Source organism: Microcaecilia unicolor, chromosome 13 (genome assembly GCF_901765095.1).
Source record: "Microcaecilia unicolor chromosome 13, aMicUni1.1, whole genome shotgun sequence".
In the NCBI taxonomy this organism is placed as follows: domain Eukaryota; kingdom Metazoa; phylum Chordata; class Amphibia; order Gymnophiona; family Siphonopidae; genus Microcaecilia; species Microcaecilia unicolor.
In genome coordinates this window covers 83,554,367-83,563,292 of record NC_044043.1, presented here as the reverse complement: position 1 = coordinate 83,563,292, position 8,926 = coordinate 83,554,367, and the positions used below count along the sequence as shown (strand labels likewise).

The 8,926-nt window shown below is 46.1% G+C and overlaps 1 protein-coding gene across 2 annotated transcripts in view; it reads left to right on the top strand.

Moving 5' to 3' along the window:
- Nucleotides 1-2,000: 2,000 nt before the first annotated feature.
- The window catches only part of PLEKHG5 (pleckstrin homology and RhoGEF domain containing G5), a 197,965-nt gene continuing 191,039 nt past the window's right edge, over nucleotides 2,001-8,926 (top strand). Inside the window, exon 1 of one of the 2 annotated variants that reach the window (XM_030222518.1) lies at nucleotides 2,001-2,067. The gene's annotated coding sequence lies outside the window, so the exon portion shown is untranslated. Of the gene's footprint in view, nucleotides 2,068-2,905; nucleotides 2,967-8,926 lie in introns of those variants that run through there. The other variant, XM_030222519.1, reaches the window with a different exon arrangement.

The window sequence follows — 8,926 nt, the reverse complement described above, 5'->3', positions numbered from 1 at the left end:
AACAGTGGAAGATTATTGCTCCAGGATTATCAGTTTTAAAAATGGAAGTCCAAAGCTTCTGAAAAGTCTTTAATTCTTTTATTCTCCAACAATATATCAAAAATATGTACAGACTTGTCTCCAGGATTTGTATTTCCGTGGTCAAACATCCCACTTTTTACCCATATCAGACTTGACACTCCAAATGCGTATATGGTCCTGACCCTACACGTGTTTCGGCATGAAGCCTTCTTCAGGGGTCTAACAAATAAATACCAAAACAAAAAAACATCAGAGTAGAAACCAGACATATGAAAAACTATATACATTTATATGAATAGTCTACGTGAAAATACAAATTTATTTATTTATTTATTGCACTTGTATCCCACATTATCCCACCTCTTTGCAGGCTCAATGTGGCTTACAATAAATCGTTCTTGGTGGTGATAGATTAGAACGTAATCACTTATTGTTACACAGAGATGTTGAATAACGTATTAGAGTTTAAAGCAAGCAGATATTATAAAAATAGATCTGAGTAAGATGTGGGAGATGTATACATTTGTATTTGTTATTCTGTGTGGTATGCCTTTTTAAAAAGATGGGTCTTCAGTGATGTTCGAAAGTTTGTTAGTTCGTAGATGCCTCTCAGGTTGTGCGGCAGTGCGTTCCATAGCTTGGCACTCAAGTAGGTGAAGTTTGCTGCATGCGTAAGTTTGTATTTTAAACCTTTGCAGCTTGGGAGATGAAGATTGAGGAATGTGCGGGCTGATCTTTTGGCGTTCCTTGTCGGTAAGTCTATCAGGTCTGACATATACGCTGGGGCGTCTCCATGGATGATTTTATGAACTAGTGTACAAATCTTAAACGTAATGTGTTCTTTGAGTGGGAGCCAGTGTAGTTTTGCTCGTAATGGTTTAGCACTTTCATTTCCTCGAGGGCGGGACTCTGAGGGAATGAACTCACGTCACGAAGGGAAGGAAGGCTAGGGGCAGGGCTTTGAAATGACGTGGCTGTTGGAACGGAGGTAAATTAAAGATTTAAAGTACCAAGGGCGGCGTGGTATGGCGGGGGATGAGGCGAAGCAGAATCGCTGGACAGGGGCAGGGTGGGAGAAGAGAGAAAGGAGATTGGGGGGGGGGGGGCGCCAGAGACCCTAGGACCGGCCCTGCAGGCAGCCTATGAGTGCAGATGCCGCTGCCCGGGTGAGGCCGAGAGGATTTTAAAGGGAGGGGAGCCCGGTCTGACGAGGGGGGGTGCGTATGCCATGATGCACCTACCTTAAATATACCACCGCTCAGCACCAACTGCTTTCTGGATAGCAGCAGAGAATATCCAGGTTTATTTCAGCCACAGCTGCCAAATTAAGAAAAAAAAAAACAACAGGCTGAATATTGGCTTAAATTTGCTGCCCTTATTTTGGAGCCTCTTGGGACTAAAAATTAGTTGGGACCCCCAGCGGCCATGGCAGAAGGGATGAGGGACCAGGTTTCCCCTCTGTGGTCCTGCTCTGGATGCTGGTTCTCGGAAACCTGATGCTCAGACAGGTGTTTACCGATCCCTCTGTTCACCTGGGAGATGATGATGTATCTTACGAGAGCCCCGGAGGCTTAAGTTCCAGCCTTGACAGGCGAGAGGGAGGGGGGAGGGAAAGAGTGCAGAGCCAGACAGCAAAGCAAAGAGCAAGAAGGCAACGCTATACTTAAGTGTTTCTCATGTCCACCGCAGGCCTATAAATTATTACTCCTGCGAGCAAACGCAACGAGCCGCTGCAAAGCAAATTAAAGGGGTGGGGGTGGGGGATCCTTACTCATCTGGAAGCCAGTGAGGTGCCCTACCTGCTTCGTCAATATTTTGTCAGAGCAGCAAATCCACACGGGCTCCTTTTTCCAGAAATGAGTCAGCAGCAGGCTGGATCCTGGGAGGGAAGCCGGCTTTTGCTTTAAGGATTTAGGGAAGGGTTTTTTTTTTTGGCCACGTCTTGGGGGGGGAGAAAAGCACAATCGTTGCGTTCGGGGGATTTGTTCAACCTCTGGCTGCTCAGGCGGGGGGCTGGGGCTGCTGCCCCCCACCCCCCTTTGAGAGGTGAGTGCGGGGATCGAACTGCTGGAGCTGGGTTTAAACTGTGACTCTGAGCTGCTGAAGGAAATTCCACCAGGCTGGACCCTGTTCTGCTCGATTTCTCTCTGTCTTCCGTTTTCAGCTGCGGTTAACCTTGGATGCCTCGCTGGCTGGAGAAAAAGTACATGAATTATTTTACACTGTTCGAGAGAGTGTGAGATTGCATGCTTGATTTATGGCTCGTTTCTGGGGGGGAGGGGGGGGGGTAGGACGTTGTGATGCATTGTGCTAGGTGGAAGACTTGAACGCATTTCAGCTGCTTCGCTTGCTCTGAAATACGTCCTCGCTGGTCTCTCATTTCCGCACCGGGCTTTTTGCATTGCTCGCTGCTGCTGCTTCAGACGTGTGTGTGGGCTTTTAACATCTGCTAGACAGATTTTTTTTTCTTGCTTTGTCGCACAGAAGCCGTGTAAGAAAAAAACAAATCCGTCTCTATGATGCTCTGGCATAGGTGTGTGAGTTGTGTGTGTTGACTGCAAAATATACAGTAATGTGTGAAGGTGCGATTGAATGAAAAGCAGCCTTTAAAGGATTTCATCTGAATTGCGTGTGTACTGATTCGCCGTTATTCTTATAGCTTATGACAAGGGTCGGGTTGATTAAAAATAATAATAATGAGACCACTTGACCGAGGGAGCCTGGAAAGTCATTCAGCATCTAACCTGCTACAGAATTTTCTCTGCTTCTGCCTGAGCTCCTGCAGTAGAAAGTTTGTCTGTTTTTCTACCAACTGGTTATGGCTGTACCTATTTTTTTTTTGCTTCTGAAGGAATTGAATACTCTAAGGGATTCCCAGTCTTTTTGCTGCAACACTCGGGTATGGCTGCAGAGGTGCAGTGTGACTTTCTAGTTCCTGCCAGTGAGTGAGTACAGCCCTGACCTGTGTGTGAACCGTCTTTCTAATGCCCAGCAACACTACAGGGTTATTTTTGTTCCCCAGCCCTCCCCTCTCCATTTTTCTGCCTATATGCTTAGAATAATTGCACTGTTAAGGTCACTGCTCAGTACCTGGAGGAGTAGAGGAAGAAAACCTAATGGTGAGTGCAGTGAGCTCAGGGAACTGGCAGGGCTGCTGAGAGACAGAGCCGGACCCGGGGCAGGGCCACTGCTGCCTGTTCCCCACTCAGGACGCAGATGCTGCCCCTCACTTGCTCACTCAGGCTGCCCCTACCTTCCTGCATCAGTGCGTCTGTTCCTCCCCGGCCCCCAAGAGAGACCCAGCACTGGGTCTGTCTCTCTCCTGCTTCTGTGTGCCGGGACCGGGTTATCGCATTAACGCAGTCACCCGGGTCCCGACAAGAGCAGGAGAGAGACAGACCCCGGCTCCAGGCCCCCCTTGGAGGCTGGGGTCCAGGGAAGTTTGCCCGCTCCCCGACCCTCCCTCTCGGCAGTCCTGGGATCTGGGTTCGATTCCTGCTGCAACTCTTTATGACCCGAGTAACTCACTTAACCCTCCATTGTCCCAGGTACAAAAAAAAAACCCCACCTTAAACTGTGAGTCCACTAGGGACAGAGAAAGTACCCTGCATATTTTATTTATTTATTTTTATTTATTTGTTACATTTGTATCCCACATTATCCCACCTATTTGCAGGCTCAATGTGGCTTACGTAGTACCGTAAAGGCGTTCGCCAATTCCGGTATGAACAAATGCAGTAATGTTGTGGTAGAATAATGTTCGTGTGTACAGACACATTAGGGAATCGTAGAGAGGAAGAGTTATTATGTGTCCATTACGAGCTTTGGTTTCATTGTGTTGCAGGCAGTGGTGTGCTGGAGCAGGCTCTCACAGGCTCGCAAGAGCCGGTTGTTAAATTTTTGAGAATAATGGGAGCCGGTTGTTAAAGTAGGGCCCTCCATGGCTACTTTAACAACTGGCTCCCAAAATGTGGGCTTGGGCCCTCTGCTGAATTCTCTTTTACTTTGCTGGTGGGGATGCTGAGCCCTGCCAGCCAAGTAAATAGACTGCTGCTGCTCCCAGCTCCTTGTTTCCAGCTCTGAGCAGCAGGCTGGGACTTCTCCAGCATGTGTGAGAGGTTTCAGCATGCTGCTCAGAGCAAGACGTTGGGAGTGGTGGCAGTCCATTTATTGGTTGCCAGTAAAGGTATGCCTAGCGTGCCCGCACGAAGGGAGGGAGGAGAGAGAGGCAAGTGTTGTTTCAGAATTTACTCCTCCAGTATCCTATAACAGTGCATGGAAAGTTTAGGAACACCCCTGATGTGCCCATGCACCTCCCATGGCCACACCCCCTTTTGAGTCGCATGCCATGGAATTTGGGTGTAAATTGTTGTACAGTGGCAGGTAGCAAGATGTCTGTGCAAATCCAAATTAGTGCCAATTAGTGCCCAATTATTGGCACAAATTGGCTTGTGAGCCTTTTACAAAGCCGTAGGATGGCTAATGTGAGGGTAGCGTGCGCCAAATCGGCATTACCGCCGGGGTATCGCATGCGCCTGGTGGTGATTCAGAGTTTTGGTGCGCACCGAATCCCTCAGTAGAAAATATTTTTCTATTTTCTGCCATGGGGGCGTTCCCGGCAGTAATCATCAGCACGGCCATGTTGACGCATGCTGCATGGGTTACCGTACGGGTAGCGCGTGAGCCCTTATCGCTAGGTCAATGGCTGGCGGTTAGGGCTCAGGCTATAAATAGGCGCACACTAGTTTTAATTTTTGCGCACGCCCATTTCCCAGCCCATTAAACAATGGCCTTTTCCCCAGCCGCTATGAAAAATGGCCCACTGCACGGCAAAAAGATGCACCCACGCTACTGCAGGCCACTTTTTACTGCGGCTTAGTAAAAGGACCCATTAGTTGGGTGCACATCTTGGATTGGTGCCCAATTTTGGCCATCATGCAGTGGCGTAGGAAGGGGGGGCAGTGGGGCGGTCCGCCCCGGGTGCACGCCGCTGGGGGGTGTCGGCGCCTCGCTGGTTCCTTGCTCTCTCTGCCCCAGAACAGGTTACTTCCTGTTCCGGGCGAGAGCAAGGAACCAGTGAGGCGCCGACACCCCCCAGCGGCGTGCTCTCGGCGGATTGGCCCGCTCACCTGCCCCTCACCGCCTTCCAGGTATGTTCTCGCGGGCTCGGGCGGGGGGTGTTGCGCTACGGAGGGGGGAGGGTGCGTCGCGCTGCACCTGGGGGGGGGTGCGCAGCGGCGACCTGCCCCGGGTGTCAGCTGCCCTCGCGACGCCACTGCCATCATGTATAGAATCTGGGGGTTAATGTGTACAGTGCCACATACATCTAGTAGTGCTATAGAAATGATTAGTAATAGGTTTTCTGATACTGACTTTTCCACTGAGTGATGTCAGGAAAAGAGACTTTCAGTTGAGCCATATGCATTCTACGAAAACATGCTGTCGTCCGCCTATCCATCATTAAACAAAAAAATACAAGTTGTTCTACGTCATTACAGTTATTACAGACTATGGCGATATGGTTAATTTTTCAATTGCGGAAATATGGTAGTGTTTCTGGATATATGAAAGAATTACATTGGCTTTGTGTTCGCTCAAGAATTATTTTTAAAGCTGGATGTTTAGTTTTTCGGGAGTTATATGGAGAGACATCTTCTAGAAACAGAGAAACATGATGGCAGGTAAGGGCCAAAATTGCCCATCCTTGGTAACCACTAACGCCTTCTTTTCCTGTGAGATCCCATGTGCCTGTCCCATGCTTTCTTAAATTCTGACACATTCCTTTGTCTTCATCTGTATTGCTTATCCGTTTTTTTATTTGGTGTTTTATACTTCTGTTTGAATTTGCAATAGTTTGCAACTGAAATATCCGTTTTTTAAGAATATACGGTTTAAGAGCTAGCTTGGTTCAATGTTCACAGGCCATTACTATTTTGAATAACCTACCTACTCTGTCTGATTTGTCAACAAGTAAATTATATGCAATTCTGTAAGAAGTTAAAAACCTTTTTATTTGTTAAAGTTTAGATTTGTTTTTGTTTTTTTAATATTTTATAATTTCTTACCTCGGTGTGTTTTTGAATTGTAAACCGTTTAGAACCTTTTGTTGGGATCAGCGCAGTCTATAAATCATGAATTAGATTAAATTAGATTTTGATGTTTGTTATTCACATGGTTAATGTGTATAATCACAGAACTTTTTTGTTAGACTGTAATAAGGTGGGACATTGACCACTAATTAGCATGCAGCGACATACACGGACTACTGAAATATGGCTGTGGGTTGAGGCACTTAAACTTTCAGAGGGAGTGGCCTAGTAACAGGGGGACAGACTGCAGGAGACAAGCAGTCCAGGATGGCTTGGGAAGGCTCTGCCTCCACAGCGTCCACTTAAGTCACCGAACTGATAGCCCACAAGTATTTAGGTCAAGAATTAAATGATTCAAAGTAGAATATAGAACATCAGAGCAAATCTGGTACAGCAGGTCTAGGTTTGGTTTCATTAATATTCTGTGCAAATAAGGTCATATTTGGGAATCCCAGCGCTGGTTTGTAGGGCACAAAAACCACAGCAAGCACCTGACTTACTAGAACGGATTGGAGCATGAACTGAAGATTAGAAACCTGCTAGCTTTACCGTTTTCCCCTGAGGTCTAAACAGCATCCAATTTATTCCTTTTGTACAATTAGCCCTAGTTTCCTTTAAGTGTGTTTTATTTATTTTATTGCATTTGTATCCCACATTTTCCCACCTTTTTGCGGGCTCAGTGTGGCTTACAATACATTATGAATGATGGAAATACATTTTGTTACAATTTGGTTATGGATTACATTGTGAAGAGTTATACGAGAGAAAATCAAAGTATCGTTAAGGAATATATCAATGGAAAAGAACGTTGAAACATTGGAAGGAAACAACGAGGAGCTAAAGGGCAATATGTCATAACAAAAACATATGGTATACATTTTTTTTTTTTTTTTGTGAGTAGAGGTATGAGTGTGGTGAGGTTTCAGGATTGAGAATTCATAAGTGGATGTGTTGATGTATTACTGAACAGTGAGTGTGGATTTTATGTGTTTTGGTTCTTTCCGTAAATTTTCTCAAAAAGATGTGTTTTCAGTAATTTGCGGAAGTTGGTTTGTTCGCAGATCGTTTTCAGGCCGCGCGGCAGCGTGTTCCAGAACTGCGTGCTCATGTAAGAAAAAGGTTGACGCGTGCAGCGCCTTGTATTTCAGGCCCTTGCAGTTAGGGAAGTGGAGGTTGAGGAAAGTTCGGGATGATTTTTTAGCGTTTCTAGGTGGTAAGTCGATTAACTCAGACATGTAGGCTGGGGCTTCTCCGTGAATGATTTTGTGGACTAATGTGCATACTTTAAAAGTAATGCGTTCCGTGAGTGGGAGCCAGTGTAGCTTCTCTCGTAAGGGTTTTGCACATTCATATTTTGGTTTTCCGAATAGGAGTCTGGCTGCTGTATTCTGGGCTGTATGAAGTTTCCTCAGTATTTGCTCTTTGCAGCCTGTGTTCAGGGCTCTAATTGTCATTGTACACAGAAAAATACACAGCCCTGTTCTCAGGGCCATCACCATTTTCTCAAAAAGGTGAAAATGGGGAAATGTATTCCCACCTACCCCCAGAGCAACTGGAGCAGTGCTTGGTTTGGTTGAAGAGAGAGAGAGAAAGGAGACAGGAAAGTGCCGTTATTAGCAAAACACAACAGGAATTATTTATTTAAGCATTTCTCACATGCTTTATCAATAACGTTCAAGTCGAGGTACAAACAAACGTGAACAATGTACAAACACTTTCAAATAGACATTACAAACAACAATGCAAAACACAGTAATATAACAGATTAAATAAAAACGGTAATGGAATTCAAACATGCGTGGGATAAACACAAAGGAATCCTGTTTAGAAGGAATGGTTCCATGGAATCTTAGCGGCGATTGGGTGGCGACGCTGGTAATTGGGAAACAAGATGGGAGCTGGGCAGACTTCTATGGTTTATGCCCTGATTGTGGCTGAATAGATAGCGATGGGCTGGAGTGTACATTTTAAGGGGCTTCGACGTTAGCTCCAGAACTTAGTACAAGAACAGTGCTGGGTAGATTTCTACGATCTGTGCCCTGAGAAAGGCAAGGACAAATCAAACTTGGGCATACATATAAAGTATCACATACCATGTCAATGGGTTTTTGTCTTGTTGGGCAGACTGGATAGGTCTTTATCTGCTGTCATTTACTAGGTTGCTATTTATTTATTTGGATTTTGCTCACACCTTTTTCAGTAGTAGCTCAAGGTGAGTTACATTCAGGTACTCTGGATATTTCTCTGTCCCAGGAGGGCTCACAATCTAAGTTTGTACCTGAGGCATTGGAGGGTTAAGTGACTTGCCCAAGATCACAAGGAGCAGCAGCGGGATTTGAACCGGCCACCTCTGGATTGCAAGACCTGTGCTCTAACCACTAGGCCACTCCTCCACTCCACTATGTTACAAGCATCTAAACAAAACATCCTAAAATCATTAGCCCACCCGGCACTAAGGGCCAGATCCTATAAATAGCACTCAAAATGGGTGCAGGGAAAGATTAGTGCTATGTGCAATTCTTTAAAGGGCTTGCACCCTTTATACAATCACGCTTAGCTCCGATTCCTGCACCCTGTCTTTGGGCAGCAGACTTATGCCTGCTGAATGCTAGTGCCCAAGTTTGGCACGCTGTCCCATTATTCTGCAACAACGCATTCAACTTTTCAGAACACTCTTGACACACCCATGTCCCCCCCCATGGTGGCCACACCCCCTTTTACATTGCATGCTATTGGATTTGGGCACCAAGGGATCCTTTTACTAAGGTGCACTGAAAAATGGCCTGCGGTAGCGTAAGCATGGGTTTTGGGTGTGC